Here is a 25,616-nt window from a genome sequence, read left to right on the forward strand (position 1 = left end):
GTAAGTATAATACGCGTATAAATATATATAATATTAATTTAAATCGTTATATATATTTAATGAAATAAAATATAAATATCATTATATTTATTATACTGGTTAAGTAATGAGTTGTCAAAAGTGGTTCTAGATATTTATAAAAGTTATATACGTTTTAATAATAAAGTTCTTTTTAAACTGAAAACGTTTTTGTACGTTTGAAAATAGATTAATAGAATATTATGGAAACCAATTCTCCACTAGCTTTTGTCTAACTTTCGTAGATGACACTTTTTGTTTTTATTTATAAATAGCTTTACAAATTATTCTGAATATCGTTAAGAGGAATAGATTTTCTCAAATCATAGTGGACCTCTCAACAGAGACTTGTAATCATAATTCAATGTTTCTGATAATTCAATCATTTAATATATTTTTTTTTAATTTCGTCGATAATCATATTGAAACAAATACGTTCATATAAAGCATTATACGTTTAAATACTTTGTTGACATTTTCAATTTATAACATATACACATATACATACATATTCATATATGTTCATTTAATGGTTCGTGAATCATTGGAATTTGGTCGAGGTTTAAATGAATGTATAAACATAGTTTAAAATCCTTGAGATTTAACTTAACAAAAATTTCTTATCGTGTCAGAATAATATAAAGATAAAGTTTAAATTTAGTCGAAAATTTCCGGGTCGTCACAGTACCTACCCGTTAAAGAAATTTCGTCCCCGAAATTTGATAGAGGTCATTATGGCTAACAATGAGAATGTTATTATGACGATTATGAAGATTTATCATGTCTAAGAAGTATGGATAAAATAATTCGATTACTTGAAGCTTATGAGGGAAGTTATCGTAAATGAAGGAAATAAGATTATAGTGATTCGTCATATCTTTTGACGTCATCACAATTGATCTCCGAATTTAAAGAAAAACTTTGTAATCTATGTTGGATTTGATGCTTCGGTGATTAAGGAGATTATGATTCTCTTCGAATTAATACGATAATCCATCTTGATTTCTCTGTCGGGTATTTCACTATAAATCCACCTCCTTCGTTTCCTTACAACTCACACCTTCTATTCTTTCTTCCGCAACTCATATTTTAAAGTATTTGTCAATATGCTTCATTCAGTACTGATTCTCGATATACTCCTCACTTTCATATCTGTCGTTCTTCTTTTTCATCTGCCTCCAGAAGAATCTATTTACTTCTACTATACTCTCGGTTTTATAGTGTTTTTAGTTCTTCCGTGTCTTTATATTGCTATATGCATCGATATATATGGTTTATAATTTTTGGGTGGTTGTTGGGTTTTATATCTTCCCTTATATTTTAAAGCCCCTGCATTTGTCTTCTATAATCATTGACATCCACAGTTAATGCTCCCTTTTATTTGCCGCGATTTATACTCCAATTTCTATTTTGGAGTTTTGTCCTTTCGTTTCTTCTTCTTGCGATTAAGCAACGTTTGTAATGGTCCAGTATTTGCAGATATGAATTTCAGAATGAACATAGTTAATGTTCTAAGAAGGAAATGGTAATGGCACGATCTTGATTTGTTAATTTACCAGAATACCCTGAAAAGACCCAATCATCAAGAAAATATATTCTTGATATTTTTAGAGATTAAATAGAATACAAGAGTCGTGTAACATGGAACATGATGACGGCATGGTCTGTGAATCGTCATGTCCCATTAGAAACTCAGCATGACTTACTGTAATATAATCACGTTGATCAAGTGTCATTATATTATACTAACTCATGCTTCAGTTCCCAACACTACTTCAAAACATTCATAATTTAAACTCGAAAGTTTATAGAATATAGAAACTAATAGTTTCTTATATGATGTAACATTGATAGCGCAAAGAGATAAATGACTTCAGATAAGATTAGTTGTGAAAATATCTTCAGAAATATCGCGGATATTTATAATGAAAGATATGATAATATCTTAGAATTTCTAATATTGATGGATGATGATGAAGATTTGTCTGTAAAGGTTTAGAATAAAGAGTAAGGTATTCGTTAATGACTTTAGCAGGCACTGAATCATTTGGATTCTTTGAAGGCATATTTAGTCTTTGTGATTTGTCCACAGCCTCCTTCATAGTCTGTTCAATCCGTTTTCAGTTTCAAACCTTCTTTTTTTCTCAGCTTTACCACCTTACTATTCTTTGTCATCAAAGTTTTTACTGTTAAGATCGTTTACAGTTTTTGATGCTTCGTCAGCTGTAACGACCCGGAAATTTCCGATCAAATTTAAACCTTAACCTTTATATGTCTCCGACACGATAAGCAAAAAAAAAAAATCCATAATGTTGAGTCTAGAAAGTTCAAAATCTATATTCGGATAATCCGTCACCCTGTGACCACGCCTGACGATTCACGAACCTTTAATTTTAAATAAATATATATAAATATATATATATGTATATATGTACATAAACATACATATTTGATGCTATATATAATTAGTGATTGTATGTTATTATTTATTTAAAATGTATGAATATTAAATATTCAATATATATTATAATACATAATTAGTAGATATTATATAATTAATAAAACGTAACAATGGTGTATTAAATTTATTTTTCAAGTCAAATTATAGTTGTTATATTAATATCATTATTACTTCCATAAAAATAAATATTAATATTGATATTAATATCACTATTACAAATAAAATTATTATATATAGATTTTGATACATGAAATTTGCTACATTATGATTATTACTCTTATAAGTATTATTACCAATATCATTAGAAATTGTTATTTATATAATTATTATTATTATTATTATTATTATTATTATTATTATTATTATTATTATTATTATTATTATTATTATTATTATTATTATTATCAATTATTGATCAATAATATTAAAGTAAATAAATAATATATTACATATATATATACAAACACGATATCTATATCTCTATCATATATATTTTTCTGTTTCCTTTTCCTGTATGCACGTGAATTTTTGGCTATAAATCGCTATCCTCTCTTCCCATATTAGTTATTTGTTTTACAGAATCAGATTGAAACGAATCCAAAATTTATATATTTTTTTTTCTATTTCTTCTGCTTTCCGAAACCCTCTGTATGTACTACCTTTTTGTTCATAATTCGAAATCGAAACCATTTCAAAAATCCAAAAACGCAGATGTATCTTAAATCATGTCCTGAATGTTTACTCAAATTTCCAGGTTCCAATTCATAAAATCTAATTCGAATTCGAAGAGTCAAGGTTCTATTTCAAAAGTCAACTAAATCGTTCATGACAAAATTCGTGTTTGTTGTTATGTTTTAGGATAAAGTGATGATTCCTAGAGTTTCCAGGAACGATTAGAAATATAATTCATATATAAACTTTTGTACAAAATAGTCTTAAAATCAAAAATCTATATTTTTTTTTTTATAAAAAAAAAAAGCTGCGACAGACACAGCAGCTGTATTTTTTTTTTTTTCGGTTTCAATATTTTTTTTTTTTTTCGTTTGTTTGATATTTTAGAAGAATCCAACACTGGTCCTAAATAAACTTTGAAAATCATTATAGTTTTGGGATTAACTGGATTCGTTTAACTTGAAAGAAGAAGAAGGATAGGGGACAAAGTATATCCGGGTTATAATAAATTCTGGGTCAAATAATTTCAGAAAAACAGAATCGGTCTAGTGGTTAGAGTGTGTTGTAAGGGGGTATCGAGAGGTCCTTGGTTCGATACCAGGCTACGGCAAATTGTAAATTTTTTTTTTCTATTTGTTGGGCTGCTTGCTTCTTTCTTAATTGGGCCGGGTTATTACTGATGTTATTAAGTGGGCCGAAAGCCTGGGCTGTTTGCTGTGTGCTGGTACGCGACAACTATTGAATTATATAAAAATTAGATTCATAAAATTCAGAAAATAGAGATAGTCGGGTGGTAGAGGGCGTTGTATTTTAAGCGAGAGGTTTCAAGTTCGAGTCTCGTTATGGGCACCTTACTCCTTTTTAATACTCCTAAGGTATTCTTTGATAATTTGAAGATTTTTATTAGGTATTGTTTTAGATGTTAAAATTATTATTATTATCATTTTTATTATTATTATTATTATTACCATTTTTTTTAAAGACTATTATTTTGTTAAAAGTATAAATTTTATTATTATTATTATTGATATTATTAATATTATTATTATTATTATAAAAACTATCTTTTTTTTTTTATCAAAATTATTATTACTATATAAAATAATACAAATTTTTATCGTTAATGTTATCTTATTAAATAACTATTAAGTTATATAAAAATTATGTTTAATACATATAACCTGACTATATTAACATTTTTATAATAAATATTATTTATTTAAAATATATAGAGAAATAAGGTATTTAAATTATTAGTTAATATAACTTAAGATTTAATTGTTTGATTACAAGTATATGTGTTAATATACATATCGCTGATATAGGTTCGTGAATCCGAAGCCAACCTTATACATGATCAATGATGTTATATGTATTTTTACTACAAAATACAGTATGGTGAGTATATAGTCCCTTTTAAACTCTAAATATTTTTGGGCTGAGAATACATGCGCTGTTTTTATAAATGATTTACGTTATGGACACAAGTAACTGAAAAATATATTCTACGTTGAGTTGTACCACTGGCATACTTCCCTGTAGCTTGGTAACTAATATTTACAGTGGTATTGTAAACGCGAATCCTGTTGATAGATCTATCGGGCCTGACAACCCCAACCGGACTGGACGACCAGTATTCAACGGTTGCACAGTACTTCGTTTCGTGACTACATTTGGTACGGTGTAGTAAGATTTCATAATAAAGGGAATATGCGACGTGATTAAATGTTAAGTATGGTTACCAAGTGCTCAACCACTTAGAATTTATTTTTATTAAAATGTTTACATATGAAATCTTGTGGTCCATAGTTATAACGCTGCTAGCATCAAACCTATATCTCACCAACTTTATGTTGACTTTTTAAAGCATGTTTATTCTCAGGTACAAATTAAGTTTTCCGCTGTGCATTAGCTAATGTTAAGGGCATTATTTGGCGTCGATCATCGCGATGGAATCAACTGTTGAAGACTTCGTCAGGGAGGATAAGGTCGAGGTCTTTACAGGTGGTATCAGAGCATTGGTCTTAGTGAACCAGGCCTTACATTAGTGTGTCTAACTGGTAGTTGTTAGGATACATTAGTGAGTCTGGACTTTGACCGTGTCAGCCTGTCACAAAAGTTTTGCTTATCATCTCTAGTCGGAAACCATCTGCTTATCATCCTTAGGGAATTGTCTGCTTATCATTCTTTAGTCAAGACACGTCTTACTGCATTTAGTGCATCGATAGTGTATAGACAAAAAATTCATATCTTAGCGCAATTGTAGATTTGCTTGTCGTATGCCGTAGGTTCCACTGTAGTCTACGAAATCTTTGGTATTATAGATATTCTATATAGCTAGAATATCATACGACATCCGAAAATCATTTCACATCGAGGATCCTTTCCATATACTAAAGTGTCCTCTTGGCGATGAACCTGAAACGTTTACCGGCGAACCTGTTCGAGAAACCATTTTCTCTCCCCTTTTTCCGAATATCCCATCACGATTACATACTATCCCATAGTTCGAATCTTATTCATTCACTCGCTTCAACCGTCAATCATTCCGTAGTACTAGAAGAAGTTAACGAACTACGCGCTCGTGTGACGACTTTGGAGAACCTGGTGCGAAGGTTACGAACACCAGCAGCAGCACCAGCAGCATAATCAGCACCACCATCATCGACGTTGACAGTACCCTTATCATCTCTAAACCATAACCGCGCCGTAACTCTCAATATCACAATCTGTACCTCGAATATCAACATTACACGCCTCAATATCACCATCTGTACTTCGAGTATGAACTTCGTTCTACACATCGATCTACATCGGCTATCTTCGCTTTATGTATCATTCTACCTCATTTTTCCTCGTTCGACATGGTGAATATGTAATTTCTAAAGTTTTAGAGATTATGTAATCTAGTATTAACGGTAAATCAGATGAGTTTTGACTCATTAAATCTATAATTACATCCGATGAAAATATATGCAAGTATATTTTCATAAAGATTGTAATTAAAAATTCTTTTGTACAAACTGTTAATGATGAAAATATTTTAACGGGTGGGTTGTACCCGAGGAATATTTAGAATTCACATTAATAAGTTACACTGTACATTCTTCGAATCTGATTCAACGGTCATCTATTATCCTAATTACAATCATCGTTATACGTATCCGTTCACCTCAGATTAACCACCTCCATTTAAATTTCATATTTGGATTTTTACCTATCCGAATCCAACAAGTGGCATAAAGAAGAAACATTGGACAAAATAAAATTTGTTAGAAACAGACGAATTAACTAAATTGAAATCTGTTAAGGATTCCACGCTAACTGTTCCGGCTAACTGTTTCCAGCTAACTGATTACATTTTATCGCAATTTATATTATCGCAATTTACATTATCGCAATTTACATTCTTGCAATTTTATTTATCGTCATTTAATTTCTGTTATTTACTTTTACGCACTATAAATAACGGGACACGTATGCAAGGTTTCGACTTATCATATCGACCCATCTATATATATATTTCGGAACAACCGTAGACACTCTATATGTGAAGGTGGGAGTTGGCTATACAGGGTCGGAGTTGATTCCAAAATATATATATACTTTGAGTTGTGATCGACACCGAGACCGGTACACGGGTCACGATACGTATTATTTAATTCGAATATTATATATTAAATTATATATGAATCATTGAACCATCGGACTATTGGACTGCTAACTTTGGACAAGTAAAATGAATTAAAATATTGATTATAACATATGAAACTAAACTAATCTTCAAGTTTGCCACTTGATCCTATCTTAAACCTCATTCGTATCTTGACGATTACAATTCGCATTCACAACTTTTTATGATTCTTGAAAACACCTCGATCGAGAAGTTGAAACCGCTGCACCCCGTCTACGGAAGAAAGATTTATGCATACGGTTATGCACCTGAAAAACTTTCGAAATCGAAGTTATAATAAAATCGTAACCGCGTCGAATTCCTTATCATTCATTAAGCAAAAACAATCATACGATTCCTTTTCAAGTAGCAAATTATGTCACAGCTCCACTTCGACTTCTCAGTAAGATTACTCTTAGTATAACCTCGGCATATATACGTTGTTCTTTCGCCATCGTTACCGGAGAACCTTTTATATCCCATCATACTATCATCAGCGTTTAACTATCTAAAAACACAATTCTCCTGAAACCACCTCAGTTTGATAACCGATGACCCAGATCCGTTAACTTTGAGAATGCTGACGAAGCAGCATGTTGTAGATAGTCTTAATAGCCAAAAGTTGACGATAAAGAACGGAGTATTGGAAACACACAATAGAAAATTTAGTACCAAAAAGCGGATTATGTGAAACTATGAAGTAAGCCGTGGACAAACCACAAAGAATAAGTTTGACTTCAAAGAATTTAAAAGATTCAGTGCTGCTGAAATCCTTAGTACATACCCTACTCCTTACTCTAAAACCTTTGCTGACACTATTCTTCATCATCATCCTTCGGCATTAGAAGTTCCAAGATATTATCATATCTTTCATTATAAATATCCTCAATGTTTCTGAAGATATTTTTTTTTATAACTTTTCATATCGGAAATCATCTATCTTCTCGCGCTATCTGTATCACATCATAAAAGAAACTGTGTTAGTTTCTAAATTCTGAAATCTCCAAATTTAAAATATGAATGTTTTGAAGTAGTGTTAGGAACTGGTGCATGAATTAGTATAATATAATGAAACTTGATCAACTTCATTATATTACAGTAAGTCATGTTAAGTTTCTAATGGAATATGATGATTCACAGTACCATCATCATGTGCCATGTTACACGGCTCTTACATTCTATCCAATCTCCAAATATATCGAGAACATATCTTCCTGATAGTTCCATCTTTTTCTGGTAATTTGACAAATCAAAATCGTGCCGTTACCATTTCTTTCTTAAGGCATTAGCTATATTTATTCCAAATATTCATACCTACGAATTCCGGATCATTACTCGCTTGACTCGAAGTCGGGAAAGGAAAACAAAAGCATGAGGCTTTGAAAAATAATGAAGAATATAAAAGCCGATAACAACCCTCAGAAATTACAAACCGTGTATATCAATACGTATTGCAACGTAAAGACACGGGAGAATTAGAAACATTATAATTCCAAGGAAATGATAGAAGTAAATAGATCCTTCTGGCGGCAGTTGAAAGAGAAGAATGAAAGATATGAAAGTTAGAAGTGTAACAAGAATTAGAACGGGATGAAGCATTTTGAAGAATGCTTTAAGGTATGAACTGAGGAGGAAGAATAGGATGTGAGATATGGAAATAAAGAAACAAAAGGACTGGATTTATAGTGAAATATCCGACAGAGAAATCGAAATAGATTGGCGCATTAAATCAAAGAAGATCATAATTTCCTTATTCGCCGAAGAATCAAATCTTTTAGATTTCCAAGATTTTCTTTTAAATTTCTTAAATGCCGGAAGTCAATAGTAACTACGTCAACGGTTGAAATGAATATATTTATTTACTCATTTCACTCTTTTGTGATAGCTTCACTCGTACGCTTCACATAATCGAATCGTTTTATCTATATCTCTCAATAACGATAAAACTCCATTATTACCTTATATTCGTCATGAAAACATTCTTGTTGTTACCCATAACAACCTCTACCAAATTTCGAGGACGAAATTTCTTTAACGGGTGGGTACTGTAACGACCCGGAAATTTCCGATCAAATTTAAACCTTAACCTTTATATGTCTCCGACACGATAAGCAAAAAAAAAAAATCCATAATGTTGAGTCTAGAAAGTTCAAAATCTATATTCGGATAATCCGTCACCCTGTGACCACGCCTGACGATTCACGAACCTTTAATTTTAAATAAATATATATAAATATATATATATGTATATATGTACATAAACATACATATTTGATGCTATATATAATTAGTGATTGTATGTTATTATTTATTTAAAATGTATGAATATTAAATATTCAATATATATTATAATACATAATTAGTAGATATTATATAATTAATAAAACGTAACAATGGTGTATTAAATTTATTTTTCAAGTCAAATTATAGTTGTTATATTAATATCATTATTACTTCCATAAAAATAAATATTAATATTGATATTAATATCACTATTACAAATAAAATTATTATATATAGATTTTGATACATGAAATTTGCTACATTATGATTATTACTCTTATAAGTATTATTACCAATATCATTAGAAATTGTTATTTATATAATTATTATTATTATTATTATTATTATTATTATTATTATTATTATTATTATTATTATTATTATTATTATTATTATTATTATTATTATTATTATTATTATTATTATTATTATTATCAATTATTGATCAATAATATTAAAGTAAATAAATAATATATTACATATATATATACAAACACGATATCTATATCTCTATCATATATATTTTTATGTTTCCTTTTCCTGTATGCACGTGAATTTTTGGCTATAAATCGCTATCCTCTCTTCCCATATTAGTTATTTGTTTTACAGAATCAGATTGAAACGAATCCAAAATTTATATATTTTTTTTTCTATTTCTTCTGCTTTCCGAAACCCTCTGTATGTACTACCTTTTTGTTCATAATTCGAAATCGAAACCATTTCAAAAATCCAAAAACGCAGATGTATCTTAAATCATGTCCTGAATGTTTACTCAAATTTCCAGGTTCCAATTCATAAAATCTAATTCGAATTCGAAGAGTCAAGGTTCTATTTCAAAAGTCAACTAAATCGTTCATGACAAAATTCGTGTTTGTTGTTATGTTTTAGGATAAAGTGATGATTCCTAGAGTTTCCAGGAACGATTAGAAATATAATTCATATATAAACTTTTGTACAAAATAGTCTTAAAATCAAAAATCTAAATTTTTTTTTTTATAAAAAAAAAAAAGCTGCGACAGACACAGCAGCTGTATTTTTTTTTTTTTCGGTTTCAATATTTTTTTTTTTTTCGTTTGTTTGATATTTTAGAAGAATCCAACACTGGTCCTAAATAAACTTTGAAAATCATTATAGTTTTGGGATTAACTGGATTCGTTTAACTTGAAAGAAGAAGAAGGATAGGGGACAAAGTATATCCGGGTTATAATAAATTCTGGGTCAAATAATTTCAGAAAAACAGAATCGGTCTAGTGGTTAGAGTGTGTTGTAAGGGGGTATCGAGAGGTCCTTGGTTCGATACCAGGCTACGGCAAATTGTAAATTTTTTTTTTCTATTTGTTGGGCTGCTTGCTTCTTTCTTAATTGGGCCGGGTTATTACTGATGTTATTAAGTGGGCCGAAAGCCTGGGCTGTTTGCTGTGTGCTGGTACGCGACAACTATTGAATTATATAAAAATTAGATTCATAAAATTCAGAAAATAGAGATAGTCGGGTGGTAGAGGGCGTTGTATTTTAAGCGAGAGGTTTCAAGTTCGAGTCTCGTTATGGGCACCTTACTCCTTTTTAATACTCCTAAGGTATTCTTTGATAATTTGAAGATTTTTATTAGGTATTGTTTTAGATGTTAAAATTATTATTATTATCATTTTTATTATTATTATTATTATTACCATTTTTTTTAAAGACTATTATTTTGTTAAAAGTATAAATTTTATTATTATTATTATTGATATTATTAATATTATTATTATTATTATAAAAACTATCTTTTTTTTTTTATCAAAATTATTATTACTATATAAAATAATACAAATTTTTATCGTTAATGTTATCTTATTAAATAACTATTAAGTTATATAAAAATTATGTTTAATACATATAACCTGACTATATTAACATTTTTATAATAAATATTATTTATTTAAAATATATAGAGAAATAAGGTATTTAAATTATTAGTTAATATAACTTAAGATTTAATTGTTTGATTACAAGTATATGTGTTAATATACATATCGCTGATATAGGTTCGTGAATCCGAAGCCAACCTTATACATGATCAATGATGTTATATGTATTTTTACTACAAAATACAGTATGGTGAGTATATAGTCCCTTTTAAACTCTAAATATTTTTGGGCTGAGAATACATGCGCTGTTTTTATAAATGATTTACGTTATGGACACAAGTAACTGAAAAATATATTCTACGTTGAGTTGTACCACTGGCATACTTCCCTGTAGCTTGGTAACTAATATTTACAGCGGTATTGTAAACGCGAATCCTGTTGATAGATCTATCGGGCCTGACAACCCCAACCGGACTGGACGACCAGTATTCAACGGTTGCACAGTACTTCGTTTCGTGACTACATTTGGTACGGTGTAGTAAGATTTCATAATAAAGGGAATATGCGACGTGATTAAATGTTAAGTATGGTTACCAAGTGCTCAACCACTTAGAATTTATTTTTATTAAAATGTTTACATATGAAATCTTGTGGTCCATAGTTATAACGCTGCTAGCATCAAACCTATATCTCACCAACTTTATGTTGACTTTTTAAAGCATGTTTATTCTCAGGTACAAATTAAGTTTTCCGCTGTGCATTAGCTAATGTTAAGGGCATTATTTGGCGTCGATCATCGCGATGGAATCAACTGTTGAAGACTTCGTCAGGGAGGATAAGGTCGAGGTCTTTACATCAGCATTTCAAGAACTAGTTTGCAGTTCAAAATATTTTTCAGAACTTCACATTCAAAGTATGTAAGTCCAGGAGATAGACGTTTTACGTACACATATAACTGTTGGCGTAGACATGCTGTGAGATTTCAAAATACTGGTTACTATTTTCCGATGATTCGTATGACAATTCTCGTTACAAGATGCGAATGAGTAAATGATGTGATTTCAATGAATATAATGATTTTTCAAAAAGTCAAAGATAATTGAAGTTGTTGGTAAGTTTATTGCTAAGGTGGCGAGATATGAAAGGTCCCCAGTAACGATGACAAAAGGGCAACGTATCTATCGAGGTTATAATAAGACTAGTCCGACTGAAAAGTCAAAGTTGACTTGCTGGAGCTGTGACAAAACTGTCTACTTTGAAAAGGAATTGAAAAGTCATTTTAGCTAATAAATGCCAAAGGGTCTGACACGGATATGCGTCGAACTATGACTTTGGTTTCGAGAGCTTTTTAGGTACATAAATGTGGGTAATATGTGGTTAGATCATCATCTCGATTGTTCATTGTTTGAAGTGTCTTCGAAAACTTCGAAGAGTTTGAACACGGTTTGTAATCGTTAATATACATATGATGTTCTAACACAGTTTTAAAGTCAAAGTATAGCTTTGAAAGATGTAGGAATCTAAGGGTGATGTCTTCTGTTAAATCATGACTTGGATTTTGATTTGTCAAAATCAGAATGTGTAATCAAATTTGGGTGAGAATGGTTGTTTTGATTTCTATACAAGAATGTATATTGTTGTGAGATTTTGGGAGTATAGTTGATGATTTGCTTAATCAGATTCGAAAAATGTAACATATTAATTGTGAATTTATATATCTCTCGGGTATTACCTACCCTTTAGAAAAAATTTTCACAATTAATATTTTGTAGAACAGAATTTTATTACAGTCTTTATGAAAATATATATGTGCATATTTTCTTCAGATGTAACATAGATTTAATGAGTTAATATTAAATTAAACTCATTTGATTTACGGTTGAAACTAGAACTGAATAATCCCTAAAGACTTTAGAAATTACATAACTTTTAAGGAGTATTTATTCAATAAAATTGAAATTATGAATTAATACTTCGTTATTTGTTGGTGTTTGTGGAATTCTTGTGAATTTCGCAAGGTACGAATAATGTTATTTGAAAAATTTCGAGTACATCGACGATGAAAGTGAAAACTCAAACTTATATTTGAATAATTCATTTGATTTATTATGAATTGGGATTTATTGAATTGAGGCAGAGATTGTAGTTAATGATGGTTAAGTTGTGAACGAAGGACGTACATTATCGCATATTAGTAACATGAATTAAACGAGCAGTTAAGATTCACACATAATAGCTTAGTACGGAAATATTTATTATGGTCTAAAAATTTATATATATAAGATATACATATAAATCCTTCAGTGGACATGAGTTAATACTTCATAAATCATTGATATGACATACTTGTTGTTGATTTATAATGATGTCCACGGTGAATCTTGAACTGACAGAGTTTGTGATGTTATAGGTGATGCTGATTCTGACAACGCTGATAGCACTGACTGTACTGGTGATGTTCATGGTACTGTTGATGTTGTTGGTAAATCAAGTCTAGCTTGTAAACCACACATCATTCTTGTCAGGGTTTCTACTCTTCCTTCTATCATTTGGGTTCACTCATCTAATTTATGGTTAGGGCTAGAATAGATAATCTCTAAGACTTTAGAGACTACATAATCATCGCAAAATGTTTCTCCAATGAAGTTATGAATCAATACTTCATCGTTTGTTGTTGTTGGTATTCCTTGGTATCTATAGAGTGTATGTCATTGGTACTCATGGGATATAGGTTGTGATGTTGAAGTGTGGGATGTGGATGTTACTGTTGGTGGTGGTGATGGTACTGTTGGTGTTGCTGATGGTGGTACTGGTTATGATGCTGGTGCTGCTGTTGGTGTTTGTAACCCTTGCACCATATTCTCTAAAGCCACTACTCGAGCGCGAAGCTCGTTGACTTCTTCTATTACACTGGGGTGATTGTCGGTTCGGACGAGCGGATAAATAAAATCTAGAATTTGATGTAGTATATAATCGTGACGAGATACTCTGGAAATGAGAGAGAAAATGGTGTTTCGGACCGGTTCACCAGTAAGTGCTTCAGGTTCATCGCCAAGAGGGCAATGTGGTAGATGGAAGGGACCACCTTCATCTTGTCTCCAATTATTGAGGAGGCTACGAACCTATCCCCAATTCATCCAGAATAGATGATGGCTAATTGGTTGATCCATTCTGGTCACACTGCTTTCGGAGCTTGAGTGGGATTCCATATCGGAATTCGAGGGACTTGAACTAATGACTAATTCCATTTCGTTCGATTGAATAAAGGATTTTTCGATATGAAATGATTTTTCGGCTATCGGGTGGTATTCTAATTACATAGAATATCTATATATATAGCGCAAAAGATTTCGTAGATTACGGAGGAATTTACGGGATATGTCAGGCAAAGTTTACAGTAACAGATACGCTAAGATATGGATTAGCAGATACGCTAAGATATGAATTTTGTCTATACACTATTCATGCAATCAATGCAGTAAGACGTATCTAGACTAAGAATGATAAGCAGACAATTTCTGACAAAAATGATAAGCAAAACTTTTGACATGCAGACACGGTCGAAGTCCAGGCTCACTAATGCATCCTAATGACTATCAGTTAGACACACTAATGCAGACCTGGTTCGCTAAGACCACCGCTCTGATACCAACTGAAAGGACCCGTTCATATACATTATAAACGATTCACAATAGTTGATTACATCGCGAGTTATTTGACCTCTATATGATACATTTTACAAACATTGCATTCGTTTTTAAAAGACAAACTTTCTTTACAATGAAAGTTGACGGCATACACACCATTTCATAATACATCCAACTATAATTGACATAATAATAATCTTGATGAACTCAATGACTCGAATGCAACGTCTTTCAAAATATGCCATGAATGACTCCAAGTAATATCCTTAAAATAAGCTAATGCACAGCGGAAGATTTCTTTAATACCTGAGAATAAACATGCTTTAAAGTGTCAACCAAAAGGTTGGTGAGTTCATAGGTTTATCATAACAATCATTTCAATATATTAATAGTGTAATGACCCGAACTTTTCCATGTTTATATATATTAATTGAGATTGATATTTACATGATTAAATGTTTCCAACATGTTAAGCAATCAAACTTGTTAAGACTTGATTAATTGAAATATGTTTCATATAGACAATTGACCACCCAAGTTGACCGGTGATTCACGAACGTTAAAACTTGTAAAAACTATATGATGACATATATATGGAAATATATATATAGTTAACATGATACTATGATAAGTAAACATATCATTAAGTATATTAACAATGAACTACATATGTAAAAACAAGACTACTAACTTAATGATTTTTAAATGAGACATATATGTAACGATTATCGTTGTAACGACATTTAATGTTTATATATCATATTAAGAGATATTCGTACATCATAATATCATGATAATATAATAATTTAAAATCTCTTTTGATATTATAAACATTAGGTTAACAACATTTAACAAGATCGTTAACCTAAAGGTTTCAAAACAACACTTACATGTAACGACTAACGATGACTTAACGACTCAGTTAAAATGTATATACATGTAGTGTTTTAATATGTATTTATACACTTTTGAAAGACTTCAATACACTTATCAAAATACTTCTACTTAACAAAAATGCTTACAATTACATCCTCGTTCAGTTTCATCAACAATTCTACTCGTATGCACCCGTATTCGTACTCGTACAATACATAGCTTTTAGATGTATGTACTATTGGTATATACACTCCAATTATCAGCTCTTAGCAGCCCATGTGAGTCACCTAACACATGTGGGAACCATCATTTGGCAACTAGCATGAAATATCTCATAAAATTACAAAAATATGAGTAATCATTCATGACTTATTTACATGAAAACAAAATAACATGATTTTTATTATGAACATGAAACTATATTCAAAAATTATGGTTAAACTCAAAGTGGAAGTATGTTTTCTAAAATGGTCATCTAGACGTCGTTCTTTCGACTGAAATGACTACCTTCACAAAAATGACTTGTAACTTATTTTTCCGACTATAAACCTATACTTTTTCTGTTTAGATTCATAAAATAGAGTTCAATATGAAACCATAGCAATTTGATTCACTCAAAACGGATTTAAAATGAAGAAGTTATGGGTAAAACAAGATTGGATAATTTTTCTCATTTTAGCTACGTGAAAATTGGTAACAAATCTATTCCAACCATAACTTAATCAACTTGTATTGTATATTATGTAATCTTGAGATACCATAGACACGTATACAATGTTTCGACCTATCATGTCGACACATCTATATATATTTCGGAACAACCATAGACACTCTATATTTGAATGTTGGAGTTAGCTATACAGGGTTGAGGTTGATTCCAAAATATATATAGTTTGAGTTGTGATCAATACTGAGATACGTATACACTGGGTCGTGGATTGATTCAAGATAATATTTATCGATTTATTTCTGTACATCTAACTGTGGACAACTAGTTGTATGTTACTAACGAGGACAGCTGACTTAATAAACTTAAAACATCAAAATATATTAAAAGTGTTGTAAATATATTTTGAACATACTTTGATATATATGTATATATTGTTATAGGTTCGTGAATCAACCAGTGGCCAAGTCTTACTTCCCGACGAAGTAAAAATCTGTGAAAGTGAGTTATAGTCCCACTTTTAAAATCTAATATTTTTGGGATGAGAATACATGCAGGTTTTATAAATGATTTACAAAATAGACACAAGTACGTGAAACTACATTCTATGGTTGAATTATCGAAATCGAATATGCCCCTTTTTATTAAGTCTGGTAATCTAAGAATTAGGGAACAGACACCCTAATTGACGCGAATCCTAAAGATAGATCTATCGGGCCCAACAAGCCCCATCCAAAGTACCGGATGCTTTAGTACTTCGAAATTTATATCATATCCGAAGGGTGTCCCAGAATGATGGGGATATTCTTATATATGCATCTTGTTAATGTCGGTTACCAGGTGTTCACCATATGAATGATTTTTATCTCTATGTATGGGATGTGTATTGAAATATGAAATCTTGTGGTCTATTATTATGATTTGATATTTATAGGTTAAACCTATAACTCACCAACATTTTTGTTAACGTTTTAAGCATGTTTATTCTCAGGTGATTATTAAGAGCTTCCGCTGTCGCATACTTAAATAAGGACGATATTTGGAGTCCATGCTTGTATGATATTGTGTAAAAACTGCATTCAAGAAACTTATTTTGCTGTAACATATTTGTATTGTAAACCATTATGTAATGGTCGTGTGTAAACAGGATATATTAGATTATCATTATTTGATAATCTACGTAAAGCTTTTTAAACCTTTATTGATGAAATAAAGGTTATGGTTTGTTTTAAAATGAATGCAGTCTTTGAAAAACGTCTCATATAGAGGTCAAAACCTCGCAACGAAATCAATTAATATGGAACGTTTTTAATCAATAAGAACGGGACATTTCAGTTGGTATCCGAGCGTTGGTCTTAGAGAACCAGAATTTTGCATTAGTGTGTCTTATCGAGTTTGTTAGGATGCATTAGTGAGTCTGGACTTCGACCGTGTTTACTTGAAAAAATGATTGCTTAACAAATTTTGTTGGAAACTATATATTTTTAACATGTGAATATTATGTGATATATTAATCTCTTAATGCGTTTGGTATTATGTGATAGATGCCTACCTCTAGAACAAGTCCCATTGACTAACCTAATAATAATGAAGAGTCAAATGTAAATTGGAATGATTCGTGGACTGATTCACAAGTTCCCAAAGAGGAACCGGAAGAAGAGTCAGAACCGGAAGAAGAATCGGAACCGGAAGAAGAATCGGAACCGGATGAAGAAATAGAACCGGTGGGGGAAATAATAAAACGGTTAAGTAAAAGAAAATCCTCAACCAACCGACCAAGGTTAATTATGGTCAATGGTGTTTCCGCCAAGGAAGCAAAATATTGGGAGGATTACCAATTCTCCAATGAATCGGATTCCGACGAGAATTCCGATGATGTTATAGAAATTACCCCAACTGAATTTAAAAAGGCAAAAGAAAATAATAAGGGAAAGGGCATAAAAATAGAGAAATCTAATTCCAACCCCGATGAACTTTATATGTATCGTCAACCCCCGAAGTCCTTAAGTTGTAACAATGACCCGGGAACCTCTAAACCACCAGGTTTTTCTAAACCAATGTGGATAACGACGGCTCGTATTAGGGGAACATCATATATCCCTAGAAACTTGGCAAAACGAACCAAAACCGAAGAAGAAGAAACAAGCGAGTCGGAATAAGATAGTTGTATTCGTGTGGTGTAATATATGTAATATAGTGTGCTTATGCTTTATGATATATGTAAAAATTGCTTGTATTAATAAGTATTTTTTTTATGAATCTAACTCTTGTCTATTTTACAGTATAAAAACACAAAATGGATAGACAACCCAATATTTTAAGAGACCTACCCGGAGACATGATTGATGAAATCTTGTCTAGAGTCGGTCAGAATTCTTCGGCACAACTATTTAAGGCGAGATCAGTTTGTAAGACATTCGAAGAACGTTCCAAGAATGCCTTGGTTTATAAAAGGCTTTCGTTCGAAAGATGGGGGATATCACATTGGAAAATCCATAAGTTACGATGTGTTTACTTTGACGCATATATTGCGGGGAACCCAAATGCTATTTTACGCAATGGGTTAAGAAATTATTTTGACTCAATATATCCGAATATTGGACTTCGTGATTTAGAAAAAGCGGCTAACATGCAACATAAAGAAGCATGTTATGCTTACGGATTAGTAATGTTCGCTTCTCACCAAAGTGAGAACAAGAACATCGGGCTACAACTATTAAACAAAACGTTCCCACAAGTGACGGAGTCGGTAATTGGGGTAAGAAATGAGGTTTTTAGATTGTTACGGGACTGTTGGACATTACCTAATCCTCGTCCCTTTGACGACGTTACAATACGCTGTCTTATCAACGGCCATAACGGTTATGTTCCACAAGACCAAGGATGGGAAGTAATCCTAGTAAAACCAGAATGCATGACTTGTTTCTGGACGTATGAATTACGTGTCTTTATTGCCTTTGCTGAACGACTTGTGTACTAGCTAGAATTATCTTCACAACCATCTTGTATCAAATTTATTGTGTGCTATATTTCATGCTATATGTAAAATAAGCGGTATTGTAAGTTTGTAAAATATTGTGTAAAAGTTTAAACGCGAAATATTATTATAATCAGTTTTTCATATAGAATTGTAGTAGTTGAATTGTATATTAGCTACTAAGTATGAACTTAACGGGTAGGTACTACCCGAATTTAAACTTATAAAATGCTAATATGAAGAAAAAGCTTTTATAAATGAGTTCATATTATGCTACGAAATACTATTAACTACTCTTAATATTCTGTATGATTAACTTGTTCCATTTGACTATTTTGAAGGAAATGGCACCGACTATTCGACACACCGTGAATATGAATGAAGAGGAATTCCGTACTTTTCTAGCTTCAAACATAGCCGCAGTACAGGCTGCGCTACATACCAACAATAACCTTGGATCTAGCAGTACAGGAAATCGTGTAGGATGCACCTACAAAGAATTCACTGCCTGCAAACCTTTGGAATTTGATGGAACCGAAGGACCGATCGGATTGAAACGGTGGACCGAGAAGGTCGAATCGGTGTTTGCCATAAGCAAGTGTACTGAAGAGGACAAAGTAAAGTACGCTACGCATACCTTCACAGGTTCTGCGTTAACATGGTGGAATACCTATCTAGAGCAAGTGGGACAAGACGATGCGTACGCACTACCGTGGTCAGCATTCAAGCACTTGATGAACGAGAAGTACCGTCCCAGAACCGAGGTCAATAAGCTCAAGACAGAACTTAGAGGGTTACGAACCCAAGGATTTGATATTACCACGTACGAAAGACGATTCACAGAATTGTGCCTATTGTGTCCGGGAGCATTCGAAGATGAGGAAGAGAAGATCGACGCGTTTGTGAAAGGATTACCGGAAAGAATCCAAGAAGATATAAGTTCACACGAGCCCGCCTCCATACAACAGGCATGTAGAATGGCTCACAAACTAGTGAACCAAATTGAAGAAAGAATTAAAGAACAGACTGCTGAAGAGACCAATGTGAAGCAAGTCAAAAGAAAGTGGGAGGAAAACGGTGATAAGAATCACCAATACAACAACAACAGCAATTACAACAATAATCGCAACAATTATCCCAGCAATCGCAACATCAATCGCAACTACAACAAACGGCCCAACAACAACAACAACAACAACAACAATAGCAGCAACTACAACAATCATCCCAACAACAATAATAACCGCAACAACAACAACAATCAGAAGCAGCTATGCCAAAGGTGTGAAAAGTATCACTCGGGGTTCTGCACCAAATTTTGCAACAAGTGTAAAAGAAATGGTCATAGCGCGGCGAAGTGTGAGGTCTACGGACCAGGGGTTAATAGAACGAAAGGAACAAATGGTGTCGGAACGAGTAATGGCGGAGCAAGTAGTGTCGGAGCAAGTTATGCCAATGTAGTTTGTTATAAATGTGGAAAACCGGGCCACATCATTAGAAATTGCCCGAACCAGGAGAACACGAATGGACAAGGCCGCGGAAGAGTTTTCAATATTAATGCGGCAGAGGCACAGGAAGACCCGGAGCTTGTTACGGGTACGTTTCTTATTGACAATAAATCTGCTTACGTTTTATTTGATTCGGGTGCGGATAGAAGCTATATGAGTAGAGATTTTTGTGCTAAATTAAGTTGTCCATTGACGCCTTTGGATAGTAAATTTTTACTCGAATTAGCAAATGGTAAATTAATTTCAGCAGATAATATATGCCGGAATCGAGAAATTAAACTGGTTAGCGAAACATTTAAGATTGATTTGATACCAGTAGAGTTAGGGAGTTTTGATGTGATAATCGGTATGGACTGGTTGAAAGAAGTGAAAGCAGAGATCGTTTGTTACAAAAATGCAATTCGCATTATACGAGAAAAAGGAAAACCATTAATGGTGTACGGAGAAAAGGGCAACACGAAGTTACATCTTATTAGTAATTTGAAGGCACAAAAACTAATAAGAAAAGGTTGCTATGCTGTTCTAGCACACGTCGAGAAAGTACAAACTGAAGAAAAGAGCATCAATGATGTTCCCATTGCAAAAGAATTTCCCAATGTATTTCCGAAAGAATTACCGGGATTACCCCCACATCGATCCATTGAATTTCAAATAGATCTTGTACCAGGAGCTGCACCAATAGCTCGTACTCCTTACAGACTCGCACCCAGTGAGATGAAAGAACTGCAAAGCCAATTACAAGAACTTTTATAGCGTGGTTTCATTCGACCAAGCACATCACCGTGGGGAGCTCCTGTTTTGTTTGTCAAGAAGAAAGATGGTACATTCAGGTTGTGTATCGACTACCGAGAGTTGAACAAACTTACCATCAAGAACCGCTACCCACTACCGAGAATCGACGACTTATTTGATCAACTACAAGGCTCGTCTGTTTATTCAAAGATTGACTTACGTTCCGGGTATCATCAAATGCGTGTGAAAGAAGATGATATTCCAAAGACTACTTTCAGAACACGTTACGGTCATTACGAGTTTATGGTCATGCCCTTTGGTTTAACTAATGCACCAGCTGTGTTCATGGACCTTATGAACCGAGTGTGTGGACCATACCTTGACAAGTTTGTCATTGTTTTCATTGATGACATACTTATTTACTCAAAGAATGACCAAGAACACGGTGAACATTTGAGAAAGGTGTTAGAAGTATTGAGGAAGGAAGAATTGTACGCTAAGTTTTCAAAGTGTGCATTTTGGTTGGAAGAAGTTCAATTCCTCGGTCACATAGTGAACAAAGAAGGTATTAAGGTGGATCCGGCAAAGATAGAAACTGTTGAAAAGTGGGAAACCCCAAAAACTCCGAAACACATACGCCAATTTTTAGGACTAGCTGGTTACTACAGAAGGTTCATCCAAGACTTTTCCAGAATAGCAAAACCCTTGACTGCATTAACGCATAAAGGGAAGAAATTTGAATGGAATGATGAACAAGAGAAAGCGTTTCAGTTATTGAAGAAAAAGCTAACTACGGCACCTATATTATCATTGCCTGAAGGAAATGATGATTTTGTGATTTATTGTGACGCATCAAAGCAAGGTCTCGGTTGTGTATTAATGCAACGAACGAAGGTGATTGCTTATGCGTCTAGACAATTGAAGATTCACGAACAAAATTATACGACGCATGATTTGGAATTAGGCGCGGTTGTTTTTGCATTAAAGACTTGGAGGCACTACTTATATGGGGTCAAAAGTATTATATATACCGACCACAAAAGTCTTCAACACATATTTAATCAGAAACAACTAAATATGAGGCAGCGTAGGTGGATTGAATTATTGAATGATTACGACTTTGAGATTCGTTACCACCCGGGGAAGGCAAATGTGGTAGCCGATGCCTTGAGCAGGAAGGACAGAGAACCCATTCGAGTAAAATCTATGAATATAATGATTCATAATAACCTTACTACTCAAATAAAGGAGGCGCAACAAGGAGTTTTAAAAGAGGGAAATTTAAAGGATGAAATACCCAAAGGATCGGAGAAGCATCTTAATATTCGGGAAGACGGAACCCGGTATAGGGCTGAAAGGATTTGGGTACCAAAATTTGGAGATATGAGAGAAATGGTACTTAGAGAAGCTCATAAAACCAGATACTCAATACATCCTGGAACGGGGAAGATGTACAAGGATCTCAAGAAACATTTTTGGTGGCCGGGTATGAAAGCCGATGTTGCTAAATACGTAGGAGAATGTTTGACGTGTTCTAAGGTCAAAGCTGAGCATCAGAAACCATCAGGTCTACTTCAACAACCCGAAATCCCGGAATGGAAATGGAAAAACATTACCATGGATTTCATCACTAAATTGCCAAGGACTGCAAGTGGTTTTGATACTATTTGGGTAATAGTTGATCGTCTCACCAAATCAGCACACTTCATGCCAATAAGAGAAGATGACAAGATGGAGAAGTTAGCACGACTGTATTTGAAGGAAGTCGTCTCCAGACATGGAATACCAATCTCTATTATCTCTGATAGGGATGGCAGATTTATTTCAAGATTCTGGCAGACATTACAGCAAGCATTAGGAACTCGTCTAGACATGAGTACTGCCTATCATCCACAAACTGATGGGCAGAGCGAAAGGACGATACAAACGCTTGAAGACATGCTATGAGCATGTGTTATTGATTTCGGAAACAGTTGGGATCGACATCTACCATTAGCAGAATTTTCCTACAACAACAGCTACCATTCAAGCATTGAGATGGCGCTGTTTGAAGCACTTTATGGTAGAAAGTGCAGGTCTCCGATTTGTTGGAGTGAAGTGGGGGATAGACAGATTACGGGTCCGGAGATTATACAAGAAACTACCGAGAAGATCATCCAAATTCAACAACGGTTGAAAACCGCCCAAAGTCGACAAAAGAGCTACGCTGACATTAAAAGAAAAGATATAGAATTTGAAATTGGAGAGATGGTCATGCTTAGAGTTTCACCTTGGAAAGGCGTTGTTCAATTTGGTAAACGAGGGAAATTAAATCCAAGGTATATTGGACCATTCAAGATTATTGATCGTGTCGGACCAGTAGCTTACCGACTTGAGTTACCTCAACAACTCGCGGCTGTACATAACACTTTCCACGTCTCGAATTTGAAGAAATGTTTTGCTAAAGAAGATCTCACTATTCCGTTAGATGAAATCCAAATCAACGAAAAACTCCAATTCATCGAAGAACCCGTCGAAATAATGGATCGTGAGGTTAAAAGACTTAAGCAAAACAAGATACCAATTGTTAAGGTTCGATGGAATGCTCGTAGAGGACCCGAGTTCACCTGGGAGCGTGAAGATCAGATGAAGAAGAAATACCCGCATCTATTTCCAGAAGATTCGTCAACACCTTCAACAGCTTAAAATTTCGGGACGAAATTTATTTAACGGGTAGGTACTGTAGTGACCCGAACTTTTCCATGTTTATATATATTAATTGATATTGATATTTACATGATTAAATGTTTCCAACATGTTAAGCAATCAAACTTGTTAAGACTTGATTAATTGAAATATGTTTCATATAGACAATTGACCACCCAAGTTGACCGGTGATTCACGAACGTTAAAACTTGTAAAAACTATATGATGACATATATATGGATATATATATAGTTAACATGATACTATGATAAGTAAACATATCATTAAGTATATTAACAATGAACTACATATGTAAAAACAAGACTACTAACTTAATGATTTTTAAACGAGACATATATGTAACGATTATCGTTGTAACGACATTTAATGTTTATATATCATATTAAGAGATATTCGTACATCATAATATCATGATAATATAATAATTTAAAATCTCTTTTGATATTATAAACATTGGGTTAACAACATTTAACAAGATCGTTAACCTAAAGGTTTCAAAACAACACTTACATGTAACGACTAACGATGACTTAACGACTCAGTTAAAATGTATATACAAGTAGTGTTTTAATATGTATTTATACACTTTTGAAAGACTTCAATACACTTATCAAAATACTTCTACTTAACAAAAATGCTTACAATTACATCCTCGTTCAGTTTCATCAACAATTCTACTCGTATGCACCCGTATTCGTACTCGTACAATACACAGCTTTTAGATGTATGTACTATTGGTATATACACTCCAATTATCAGCTCTTAGCAGCCCATTTGAGTCACCTAACACATGTGGGAACCATCATTTGGCAACTAGCATGAAATATCTCATAAAATTACAAAAATATGAGTAATCATTCATGACTTATTTACATGAAAACAAAATAACATATCCTTTATATCTAATCCATACACCAACGACCAAAAACACCTACAAACACTTTCATTCTTCAATTTTCTTCATCTAATTGATCTCTCTCAAGTTCTATCTTCAAGTTCTAAGTGTTCTTCATAAATTCCAAAAGTTCTAGTTTCATAAAATCAAGAATACTTTCAAGTTTGCTAGCTCACTTCCAATCTTGTAAGGTGATCATCCAACCTCAAGAAATCTTTGTTTCTTACAGTAGGTTATCATTCTAATACAAGGTAATAATCATATTCAAACTTTGGTTCAATTTCTATAACTATAACAATCTTATTTCAAGTGATGATCTTACTTGAACTTGTTTTCGTGTCATGATTCTGCTTCAAGAACTTCGAGCCATCCAAGGATCCATTGAAGCTAGATCCATTTTTCTCTTTTCCAGTAGGTTTATCCAAGGAACTTAAGGTAGTAATGATGTTCATAACATCATTCGATTCATACATATAAAGCTATCTTATTCGAAGGTTTAAACTTGTAATCACTAGAACATAGTTTAGTTAATTCTAAACTTGTTCGCAAACAAAAGTTAATCCTTCTAACTTGACTTTTAAAATACACTAAACACATGTTCTATATCTATATGATATGCTAACTTAATGATTTAAAACCTGGAAACACGAA

This window comes from Rutidosis leptorrhynchoides, chromosome 5, assembly GCF_046630445.1.
Source record: "Rutidosis leptorrhynchoides isolate AG116_Rl617_1_P2 chromosome 5, CSIRO_AGI_Rlap_v1, whole genome shotgun sequence".
Lineage (NCBI taxonomy): Eukaryota > Viridiplantae > Streptophyta > Magnoliopsida > Asterales > Asteraceae > Rutidosis > Rutidosis leptorrhynchoides.